Below are 13,205 nucleotides of genomic sequence, written 5' to 3'. Positions count from 1 at the left end.
GTATATCATTGACAAAACCTCATTAGCTACTCTTGCAGCTGGTCTACACTGCTCTGAAAACTTCATATATGGCTGCATAATTACCCCCAAGTCTTTTTTACTCTCCACTTCCCTGAGCATAGTACCACACAGTTGGTACATTTCTCTGGGGTTACTTCTACCCATATGCAGTACTTTGCATTTGTCAATGTTAAACTTCAGTTGCCACTTCTCAGCCCATCTGCCCAGCTTTTCTAGATCCTGTTGCAGTAGCATACTGTCATTAACAACCCTGCAAACCTTTGTATCATCTGTAAACTTGGACATTCAGCCTGATATACCTTCATCAATATCATTGATAAATACACAAAACAACAATGGGCCCAACAGCAAATCCTAGAGGACTCAACTAATATGATTAGTCCATGAAGAGTAGTGTCCATTGATTATCACTCTCTATCGTCTCCCACTCAGCCACCCTTTCATCCATTGTAGCAACTTGCCCTTAATGCCATACTGCTCCAATTTGTACAGCAATCTTCCATGTGCAACAGTATCAAAAGCTTTCCTGAAATCCAAGTATACGATATCAAAATTATTTTTTGTATCCAGTTCCTTTGTGACCACATCATAGCATCCAATCAAATTGCTCAGATAAGACTTCCCCTTAACAAACTCGTGATGTGTCTGAATTATTACTGCAGTCTTGTCGTGATCCTGCAATGCTTCTTTAACCAGTGACTCCATTATTTTCTCCAGAACAGAAGTTAAACTAACAGGTCTGTAATTACACGTGTCACCTTTGATCCCCCTTATTGAATTGGGGATACATTTGCACATCTCCAGTCCGTGGGTAACTTCCCTGAGTGCAAGGATGCTATGATAATTATGGCCAAGGGTTTGCTTACTTCTTTTGCCGCCTCCTTTAATATTAACTGGACAGATCCCATCTACCCCAGGTGCCTTTATTATGTTTAACTTCAACAATTTCTCCTCCACTTTGCTCTCAATTATTACAAAATCAGAGTTTAATAAGCTTCTGTCCTCCAGTACCTTACAGATTTCCTCAAGTGTGAATGTAGATACCAAATACTCGTTCAGTTTGTCAGTTATCTGAGCAGAATCATCAACACTTGAACCATCGATATCAAGTGGACCAACCTGATTCATCCCCTTCCTTCTGGAGTTTATATAAGTAAAGAAGTCTTTGCTTTTTTCTTTGCATCCTTTGCCAAAGATTTCTCATAATCTGTCTTCGCCTGCCTAATCGACTTTGTGACTTGATTATGGACTAGCTTATATCTACCATAGGCTTCGGTATCACCTGATAATTTATATGAATCCCATGCATTTTTCTTCTCTGCCACGAGTCTCATTAGTTCACCTGATGTCCATAGGCCTAAACTTTGAACAGTATTTCTTAGCTGGTATGAAAAGCCTATTAGCTTTCAAGATTAATTCCTTGAATGCTTCCCATTTAAAATTTTCTGTTGGTAACATCATCAACCAACAACTCCCATTATTTTCCCTGGAACAGAAGTTAAGCTAACAGGCCTGTAATTAATCATGTCACCCTTTATGAATAGGGGGTACATTTGCACAACTCCAGTACACAGATGCCTATCCTCAATCGAAATATGTCTCATAATTATGGCTCTGGCCTTGCTTTCGTCCTTTGCTGCCACCTTTAACATAAATGGTTAAATGCCATCCACTCTATGTGCCTTTTTTTTATGTTTAAATTTATCTTCCACTTTACTCTCAGTTAATTATAAAATCATTTAGCTCCCTGTTAGAGTTTGATAAACTTTTGGCATTCCTCGTGTGTGAATGTAGATGCAAAATACTCATTTAGTTTGTCAGCAATCCGAGCAGAAAGATCTACAATCGAACCATCAATATCAAGTGGACCAATTTGATTTATTCCCTTCCTTTTGTTGTAGTTGTTGTGGTATTTTCTGGCGCAAAAGCTACTTAGGCCATATTGCACCTCCCTTCCTTTTAGTGTCAACAGAAGTAAAGAAGTCTTTGTTGTTTTTCTTTGCATCGTTTACCAGATTTCTCATAATTTGCCTTCAATTGCCTAACCTCCTATATCACTTGATACAAATCATACATATCCCATGCATTTTTCTTCTCTGCCACATGTCTCAATAGTTCATCTAACATCCATTTCAATCTAAGCCTTCAACAGAATTTCTTGGTTGATATTAAAAGCCTAGTAGCTTCTATGATTATTTCGCTGAATGCATCACACGTAGGATTTTTTTGTTGGTAACATTAGTTGGTCCCACTCTATAAAATTTAAAAACTGTCTGAGACCATTGTAATGTCCTTTACAAAAGCAAAAACCATTCTCTTTACCCTCGATGGTAGTTACATCTGTGTAGTAATACAGATGTAACTACCATCCCACATCAACACACTGTGAACACTATTCCCATAGTAGTTCTTTTGTCTGCAGAATCTTGATACACGAAGAAACAATGCTCATAATCAGATCAAGAATATTGCTCTCGCTCGCTCTCTCTCTCTCTCCTGTTGCCTCTCTAACATGCTGCAGTAGAAAACAGTCATCCAATAAATCCATAAAAGTCTTGTAGATGTTTGAGTGGCCAATCACAAGTTGCAGTCAATATCTGAAAGTTAAAATCCCTCATTATAAGACATTCTGATTTAATGGCACACTATTTCTCTGGATAATTGTTCATTGTATTCATCACAGACATTAGGCCTATAACACACTACTCTTATCATTTTTGTTTTCCCAGTGCTTAAGTCACACCAAACTGATTCAACATTGCACTGGCTATCCATGTCAACTGGATACACTGCCTTAGATTTTATATGCTTCTTAAGAGATTAGACTATGTGTATTTTAGTGCAATTGCATCATTTATACACAGCTAAATATAGAATAGCAAATTTGCAATAGTGGCATCATTTAAGTTACATCTCATATTGTGAATACCTTCACAACGAGTTGCCATGACATTGCACTACTTCGAATAAGTAACGCTTCACCTGAAGGAGAAGACTGTTGTTACTTATTCTCAGACGGCACCGTTTCAGGGCTATTTTGTATTTGTGAGATAATAACTCGACTATCCATTTGTCCCTATTAGACTTAGAAAAGCAAAAAGGTAGAGGGAAAGTAATAGTAGGAGTGGAAGAGGAAAAGAAACGGTGTAGAAGAATGAAAGGGAAAGTAACTCCTCGAATAGGCAACGCTTCCCCAGTGGAGAAGGCTGTTGTTACCTATTCTTGGAAACTCCGGACATCATCAGGCTCCCCCTGGTGCCGTTTCAGGGCTATCTGGCATTTCTTCGGTGGGTGGGTAGGTACCCGAGTGATGTAATAATGGCAAAACAGTTGTGAAGTATATCTTCACAATATGAAAGATGACTGATGGTGTATGATATAAGTTAAGACTCTAATGCATTAGGGCTTAAAGCCTCAAGCTGCGAAAGAGATTAGACTATGTGTATTTTAGTGCAACTGCATCATTTATACACAGCTAAATATAGATTAGCAAATTTGCAATAGCGGCATCGTTTAAGTTACATCTCATATTGTGAATACCTTCACGACGAGTTGCCATGACATTGCACTAAAATACACATAGTTTAATCTCTTTCGCAGCTTGAGGCTTTAAGCCCTAATGCATTAGAGTCTTAATTTATATCATACACCATCAGACATCAAGTTGTGAAGATATACTTCACAACTTTTTTTGCCATCATTACATCACTTGGGTACCTACCCACCCACTGAAGAAGGGCCAAATAGCCCTTAACTGTCTTCCTTCTACGGCATTTCCTTCCTCTACCTCTCCTACTATCACCTTCCTACATCTTTATTGCTTTTCTTAGTCTAATAGGGATAGTATGAGGATAACGAGAACTATTATCCCATACCATATTTCAAAAAGGTACTGTCTGGGTGGTGGTATCCACTGAGAATAAGTAACAACAGTCTTCTCCTTCGGGTGAAGCCTTACTTATTCAAAGTAGTGCAATGTCATGGCAACGTCGTGGAGGTATTCCCAATATGAGATGTAACTTAAACAATGCCGCTATTGCAAATTTGCTAATCTATATTTAGCTGTGTATAAATGATGCAATTGCACTAAAATACACATATGCTTCTTAACTAAGAGCATAACCTCCCCCTCGTCTCTCTTTTCTGTATATATTGTACTCCCCCATTCAAATTCTGCATCCCTTATACTGAGTGACACCACATCTCTGATATTTCTACAACATCTGCATTGATGACTCGACCAGCACTTGGGTTTAAACTCACAACTGTTAAAACCATTGGGTTTTAACAGTGGCGAGAGTAGAGATGGGCAAAAGTTATGGTCAATAGCTTCAGCATGACCAGAATGCTCAGCTACCATTTGGACAAGAAGCATGTTTTCTACCCTTAGCATGTTGAAAATCTAATTTGGACTGATTAATAACTACTTTACAATTGTTGCAAGCTTTGGTGTAGGCAGAAAATGAACTCGAGAGATTTGGATGCAAAGCCAACTGCAATATGCAACATTGTTATCTGCCTTAGCACATTTATTGGAAAACCTAGGTTTAGATAAAGAACAAGAGTTTAAGGTAGAGTGTGGAATAAAGGATTTCACCTCTATAAGAATAATTTTACTGACACAATCTGTGCAAACATTGACATCAGTTGACTTAAAAAAGTAATCCAACCAAGGAAAAGAAGAACAGAAATCTTGCAGATCATTCCATTTTGCATTCTTGTAACACCAGACAACACAAGGTTAAAAATGGCTATGAGATAAAGGCTCCATTAATCTGAGGTGCCTAGAAGACCACTCACCTCGACTGTGTACTTGGAAGGATTGTTTGTGAGAAAAAGATCAAGAGTGTTTGCTGTGTGGTTAGGATTGTTTGGTATGTAAATGAAAAATCTATGCAAAGTCATTTGTAATTGCAAAAGACTCAGCATCTTGACCAGCTTGGTCCATGAGACTAGAAAATGGGAGCCAGATGGAGTTGTGAATGTTAAATTGCCAAGTAAAATTACCTCACTCTTAGGAAAGTTGGACTGGAGAAAGTCAAGAGTTCCAAGTGATGGAGTTGGGAGAATGACAGAGGCAATAGATGAATTTGACAGAATAGGGGAAGAGAGATTTTAAGCCAGAAAAGAGATTCCAAATTACTAAGTCTCTAACAGGAAATACCCGAGCAGATATATGCACAAGTACCACCTTTGAAGCAAAAGGAATTAATACAACAAATAATTAGTATCTGTACAACTGAGATGAGCAGTTGTTGAATGAACTGATAATTGGGGTTCTGCCAGAAAAAAGTGGGGCTTGGCAGACTGTAAGTGGAAATGGACATAATTGAGCTCACGTATATTTGTGAAACGAACAAGGAAGTGTTTAGGAGGTTTAGATCTTTTCGCTGATAAGTTTGTTCTATTAGTTTGACAATTCATGATGTATTCAGTAGTAACATAAAGTGGGGAGGACATGTTGTATGAAGTAATGAAATTTTTGGATATTGCATGCACACCGCAAGAACATACCCAGCTCCTTATAACTTGGCTTCAATAATGTCCCCCACATATACACTACTCGTACTCTCTCCGGTCACTATCTAACAGAGTAGAGTCGGCAAGATTACACACTAGCTGATCCAGATGCCTCCTAGAGAGTTATCAACAGTATTACAGCTATACCCTCAAAATGTAAGGAAGATTGGATGTTATGATGATATCCATCATAACTTCAAAACACAGCAATGACACTGCATGATGGAGGAGATAGAGGTTGCCAGACCTTTTCTCTGGAGGGAAGCTTGAAGTGGTGAAACATGGGTTTCACCACTTCAAGCTTCCAATAAACAAAGTGGTGGCATTGCACCGGTTGATGACAGTTATCTACCACCTAGTATTGCCTGGTAACACAGAGGGGCAGCATTCTTCTGTGTAGTGTGGACATCACAAGGTGTGATGTCTACACTACACAGCTTGTCATACTCGAGAGAATGTCAGTCTCGTGACTTAGTGATCTAATTATTATTAGGTGTGTGTGAAGGCCTCCGTAGCCAAGTGGTCAGGAGCGGAAGTGCAGTAGCACATGCTCCTTGAGTAGACTGGGGTTAAAGCCCCTAACTGCTAAATACGGTCGATCTGCCAACCCGCACTCGACCGGCGTAGTAGATTATGGTCCATTTCCCTCAACATGAATTGTTGAGGAGGCTTCCATCCTGCAGTGGGTTGATAATGACTGCAGTTTACTTTTTTTTTTTTTTCTCACATTAATTAATCATACTGGCTTGCCCACCACCACCACCATGTTCTGAGTATGATCATAAAATTTAATTTTTCACAAGTTTCATACAATAAACTAATCACTTGCACTTTAACTTAATGAAGATGCAATCAAAAATCACTTACTTCACTTTAAATAATATTATAGTATTATTATTCTTCTATCAACTTTATGATCTTAAAGAAAGTGTTCATAACAATATGATTAAAACTGATGGGAGTGGCTTAAGCACATTTTTAAAATTATGAATGTCATTACTGTTGTTAGAGGTGTTACAGCACAATGGTAACCTAGGGCCAAAACAAAGGTGGAAATAACAGGTGTTATCAGAAGTCAAACATATAGGTTATGTTTTAGCATCAGACACTGCATAGTACTATACCTTTTTTTTAAGAAAGTGAACACTGCATCTACATCAGATCAAGATTATCGTTAATCATTCAAGATTAACTTCAAAGTAGGGCCAGTTTAGGCTGCATTCTTTAATCAAAATGTGGTCTGCCATGCTCTATTGTAAAACCAATAATCAATTATGATATGACAGATTGGGTTGAATATGACAATTAGAACAAAAAGGTGGATCTGAAGCAGAAGGAGGTATAAGTTAGTAAGGTGTGTATGACCTAATGGCCTTGTAATGGTGATCGCTTCCCTTAGATTAGACTGCAATCTGAATGGCCAAGACTGGAGATTCTTTTAATCCAAAGAAGTTTGTTGCTTGTTGGTCTGAATCAGTGGTAGAGCATCTGAGTGCAGATTGGAGGCCTCAGTTGAATTCTGGATATCCGCCTTATGAATTTATTTTGGGCCAGCTGTGGTCCAGCGGTAAGGGTTTGTGGCCACAAGTAAGGCTGTGGGTTTGGGCTTGTATGCTGCCACAAAAAATGCATGGTCAACTCTGAATTGTGGCATGGAAAATTCAGCTATCCCTAGTAATAATTAAATATGCACACAGTCACAAAGAATTTGTACTCCTCTAACGTTGACTGACTACAGAATAAATGGAAATTTATTATTTATTAAAGAGGAGACAAGTTGCATTTCTCAGTGAGATGATTTAGCATGTTTTTTTTTTTTTTTTTTTGTTAGTTGTTGGCGCATCGACTTCTGTGGCCGTAATGCACCTCCCAAAGGGGGTGCATTATGGCCTTAGTTGTTGTAAAGAGAGATTGGTATAGTACTGAGACAGTGAATGTGATAACATCGGAAAAAAGATGTTACCCAGTAAAGATGCTACATTCTGCAATATCAGACGAGAGTTTGTTCCAACAATTGACCACTCACTAGCTGATGGCAAATTTCCAAACATCTACCTGCAACCACCGTCCTTCAGCTTGAATTTATGCCCTGTATGTGTAGTTGTCTGAGCACACGGAAGGCTCCATCAGTACAGAGCTTACACAATTCATTTGAAACCTTAAATCTCAGTCAGATCTCCAAACAGGTTCCTAGTCTTGGGCAACACAGTTTGCAGAACTGAAGCTGTTCCTGGTAGGAGTACCCTTTTTTCCTCTCATTAATCTTTTACTACTCTTCCATGCACCCATTCCAACAGATCCACATCATTTCTAAAATAACACCACAGATGTGTATACAGTACCCAAGATGTGGCCTGACCATTGCCTTATACACCCCTGATGGCAAAATAGCAGCCCATCTGAAACAAGCTCACAGATGTTAATGTCCGACTGCATAATTACCTGGGTTTTTTTCATTCTCCAATACCCTGAGTTTGGGGACACAGTTGTACATTAATCTGGGATTACTGCTCCCCCATACACTTTGCATTTGTCAATATTAAACTTCAACTGCCACTTCTCAGCCAAATTTCCAGGATCTTGTTGCAGTAGCATAGCCTGATCATTGTGGTTAACTACTCTGTCAACCTTTGTATTATCTGCAAACTTAGACATAACACCTGATATGCCTTCATCAAATATTGTTAATAAATATAGAAAACAACAATGGGCTCAGCACTGAAACCTAGAGGACTCTGCTAATAATATTATTCCAAGAAGAGCATACTCACTGATAATCACTCTCTGTATTCTTCCACACAATCATCCCTTTATCCATAGCAGCAAACTGCCCTTAACGTCACACTGTTCCAATTTTTATAGCAGTCTTTTATGTGAACCAGTAGCAAAAGCTTTTCTGAAATCTAAGTACTGGGTGGTTATAAAATAAGTTTCCCTATTCAGGAGACCCTAGTGTCAAAACGGTTAGTATGTCATTTAGGGTATGGGGAAACAATCTGTAGAAGAAAAAATTAGTTTAAAATTCTGCCACCAGGTGAGAAATTGGCACTGAAACATCAGATGGAACACTTAACTTGGGATTAGATTTTAATATCAGACTTAGAAATCTACAGATATTGTTCTATGCGATTTCCTTCACTTGAGATGACATTCTGAAAATGGAGAACTGTGCGAGACATAGTTTTGCATAGCATCTCACTGGGGATGTTGGCTACATGCTAGTTAATGCTTGCTTTCAAGGGGCACCTCCATAGCTAGGTGGGAAGGAGCAGCAGTGCGTAGCACACGCTTCTTGATTAGACCGGGGTTCGAGCCCGTCAAAACCAAATACGGAAAGGTCAGGGAATGACCACTGCATATTCCCGGAGCAATATGGCCTTAGTTGCTAATGCTCCTAAAAACCAAATAATAACAACAACAACTTGCTTTCAAACAGACAAGCGTCTGTATGCCACCATGGTAAACTCTGTCTTTCAGGTATCCCCATAGCCAGAAATCACAGGGATTAAGATCTGTAATCGGGCTGGCCAGAACTGTGGAAAGTCTCTAGAAATAATGTGATTATTTCTGTATGTTGAACGGAGCAGTTCCTTCACTTGTCAACCAATGCGGGAAGAGACACCATCTTGCATGAAGACTATGTCTCCAAGCATTGCCTTTCTTGCAGAATGGAAACAATGTGATCTCTTAGTAGAGTGCAGTACTGTGCACTAGTTACCATACACCTTACAGGGCCACGAATGTATACTCTTCAAAGAAAAATGGTCCAATTACAAACTCTGCTGTGAATCCACACTATACTGTAACATATGGACTTTGTATTAGTCTTTCATGCATAGCAGATGGATGAGAAGGTCCCCATATTCAGCAGTTTTGTGCATTTACAGCCCCATGAAGAGTAAAATGTGCCTCATCAGACCACAAGGTCATTCAAGCCCATTCAGCGTCAAGATCCATATGAGCCAGAAATCATAGGGCAAAGTCTATTCGTTGTTGCTGTCACAAGACTTTAGTTCTTGCACTACGTGAATCTTGTATGGGAACCAGAGTAAAATTATTCAAAGCACTTTACGTAGACCAAGGAAGGTTCAAGTCTCTTGACACACCCCTGGAACTACTGACTGGCAGTGTTTCGCATTCTGACCTGGAGGCCATTGCAACCGCCACTCCATCCACTACCTCCATTCCGATACATGGTCATTATACCTAACTTCCAGGGTCACTTCAAATTTCTTTATTAGTTTTCGAAGCCCTGCTGACATCAAAGGTCTTTTACACAAACCTTTAAGTTTTCAATATTCACGTAGTGCTACATTAGTGTTCCTATTATTCTGGCAGAACAGTTTTACTAGAAGAGCATGTCCCTTTTTTGTAAGAGCCATAATGGTTATTGACGGTGGTGTTGGCCTTTCTGCTTTTATCTAACAGGATGTCATTTGCGTAAGCAGCATATCTTGAAGTAAATGACAACTTTTATATATGTGCTGCGCCATTTTCCTTGGTGGCAGAAATTTGAACTAATTTTTTTTCCTTCTACAAATCGCTTCCCCATACCCTAAATGACACCCCCACCAATTTACACAGTGCTAACTCTAACTGTTTTGACACTAGGGTCTCTTGAACAGGGAAACTTATTTTATAACCACCCAGTATATGATATTGAAATTTTTTTTGCATCCAGTTTATTTGTTACTGTGTCAGTGTATCCAATAAGACTGGTCAGACAAGATAACCTCTTAACAAATCCATGCTGTGACTGTAGTATAACTGCATTCCTGTCTAGATGGTCCTGCATTACTTATTTTAACCAGTGACTCCATTAATTCCCATCCTTGAAGAGAAAGAGCACATGCTAGGGAAGGGGGGGGGATTCATTAACATTCATTAATATATAAGCATAAATCCTTACGGTCTGGAGTAGATAAATATTTTCAAGCTGAATGAGTGGTTGATAGTATAATTCAATAACAGAGTTTGTCATCAGAGAGAGAGAGAGATCTACACTTCATTGATAATCATATCAATGAAGCGCTATATGAAGTGTAGAGAGAGATCTTCCCTTCATATGGCGCAATATAAAGAAGAAGCATATGATGATCCGAACTCTACAATGGAGCCAATAATACCCTCAAGATGTCTAATTTTTTGAACTTCTAAATCACCTGTTCCAAATTATCTAACCTTCAAAGGAAAATTGACATCAAGGGAAAAGAGACATGACAGTCATCACATAACCACCCAATTTTAGAAATGAGTCAGTATGGACCCCTAAATGCAACTGTGTGGCATTTAGGGGCCCAAGTGACAGAGGGTTAATAGGAGCAAATATAAAACCTTAATGTATATAAATATTTGGTACATCCACAATCTGCCATTAAAGCTGGTGAATCCTAGCTTCTATTAAAATAGAACTAGTGTAATAAATACATTAATGCAGTCACCATTTGTTCAACAGTGTTTGGTTTTGTTTTTTTTTTTTTTTTTAGGAGCATTAGCAACTAAGGCCATATTGCTCCGGGATATGCGGTGGTCATTCCCGGACCTTTCCGCATCCTCCGTATTTGGTGGTGACGGGCTCGAACCCCGGTCTAATCAAGAAGCGTGTGCCACGCACTACTGCTCCTTCCCACCTGGCTACGGAGGCGCCTGTTCAACAGTGTACTCTCACCATCTTTATATCAGATAATTCGATGCAAATGTTACAAAGAATTGTTTAAATGCAGTGTACCAAACCAAAAAATAAATAAAAATTATGAAGATAGATACATTTTTACATCTATAGTTTTAGTCTATAAATTATTAAAAAATTAATTCTCCATGGTAATGATGCTAACCTTAAGACTGGCTGGCCTGGAGTGCAAATCTGTTCTTAACAACTGATAATTCAAAAAAGGCATTATTTAAAGAACTGTCCATCACCTTAAAATGCTGTAAACTGTTAATTCTTCAAGGCTTCATATTTTTTATTGTTGAACTGTAAATGAAAAAAAAAAAAAAAAATCATTTGATACAAATGATTTCAATAAAAATGAATATTAATCACATCTAAAGATAATAAAATTCTGGTTTGTTTATCAGGCACTCATTTTCAACCTGTTTTCTGTGGAACCATGAAGTTCTGAAAGTGTTCTGTGAAGTTTTTATTACTTTTTTTTTTCATTTGCATATCATATTATCATTGTAGAGATTAGCATTAGCAAAGGTACATGATGCAAGAAAGCAAGCTTATTTAGCATTAGCCAAAAAACCCCCCTTATTTCACCCATCCACTCGCTCCAAATGTTTGTCAAGTTCTGCCTTCAATCTATTTAAGCTATCAACTTCTATGACAGATGGAAGTTTATTCCACCAATCAACCACCCGCTGGCTAAAGGCAAACTTCCGCACATCTATCCTACAACCGTCTTTCCTCAATTTGAATTTATGCCCTCTCAGGCGATTATTCTGAGCAGGAGGAAGAATCCCATCAACATTGAGAATGCTCAAACCGTTCAAGGCTTTATATACCTCAATCAGATCACCTCGCAGGTGCCTAGTCTCCAGACACTGTACTTTGCAAAACTTAAGCCTTTCTTCGTAAGAGCAACCCTTTGTTCCATTCACTAATCTTGTTGCCCTTCTCTGTACTCGTTCCAACAGCTCTACAATCTTCTTATAATGAGGCCTTCAGACCTATATACAGTACTCAAGGTGTGGCCTGACCACTGCCTTATATAAGGGAATAATCACCTCCTTATCCCTGCTAGAAAAATTCCTGTATATCGTTGACAAGACACCATGAGCTACTCTTGCAGACCGTCTCCACTGCTCAGAAAACTTCATATCTGCCTGCACAATTACCACCAGGTCCTTTTCATTCTCTACCACTGTCAGTGTGGTACCACAGAGTTGATACGTTACTCTGGGATTACTGCTTCCCATATGTAGTACTTTACATTTGTCAATGTTAAACTTCATTTGCCACCTCTCAGCCTATCTGCTCAATCTTTCTAGATCCTGTTGCTGCAGTGTACTGTTATTAGTGTCATTCACAACCCTGCCAACCTTTGTATCGTCTGCAAACTTGGACATTAAGCCTGATATACCATCATCAGTATCATTTATAAATACAGAAAACAACAATGGACCCAACACTGAACCCTGAGAGACTCCACTAATAACATTAGTCCAAGAATAGCAGTGTCCATTGATCCACTCTCTATCTTCTCCCACTCAACCATCCCTTTATCCATAGCAGCAATTTGCCTCCAATGCCACACTACTCCAATCTGTGCAGCAGTCTTCCATGTGCAACAGTATCAAAGGCTTTTCTAAGATCCAAATATATGATATCAAAGTTATTCTTTGGATCCAGTTCCTTTGTGACTACATCATAGTATCCAATCAAATTAGTCAGATAAGACTTCCCCTTAACAAACCCATGCTGTGTCCGAGCTATAACTGAAGTCTTGTCTAGATGATCCTGCAATGCTTCTTTAACCAGTGCCTCCATTAATTTCCCTGGAACAGAAGTTAAACAAATAAGTCTATAATTATTTGTGTTGCCCTTTGATCCTCCTTTGTGGAATTGGGTCACATTTGCACATCTCCAGTCCATGGGTACCTCCCCTGAGTCCAGGGAAGCTCTCATAATTATGGCTAAGGGTTTGCTTACTTCCTTTGCC

The 13,205-nt window shown here is 38.9% G+C and overlaps 1 protein-coding gene across 1 annotated transcript in view; it reads right to left on the bottom strand.

Moving 5' to 3' along the window:
• The window catches only part of LOC150079443 (uncharacterized), a 227,911-nt gene that overhangs the window by 191,114 nt on the left and 23,592 nt on the right, over window positions 1-13,205 (bottom strand). The window contains exon 3 of the mRNA XM_090383422.1: window positions 11,376-11,515. The gene's annotated coding sequence lies outside the window, so the exon portion shown is untranslated. The remainder of the gene's footprint in view (window positions 1-11,375; window positions 11,516-13,205) is intronic.

The sequence above is a fragment of the Mastigoproctus giganteus genome, chromosome 10 (genome assembly GCF_048544385.1).
Source record: "Mastigoproctus giganteus isolate SK-2022 chromosome 10, ASM4854438v1, whole genome shotgun sequence".
NCBI lineage: Eukaryota > Metazoa > Arthropoda > Arachnida > Uropygi > Thelyphonidae > Mastigoproctus > Mastigoproctus giganteus.
The sequence above is the reverse complement of the archived record's forward strand: the minus strand, read 5'-3'. Positions and strand labels throughout refer to the sequence as shown.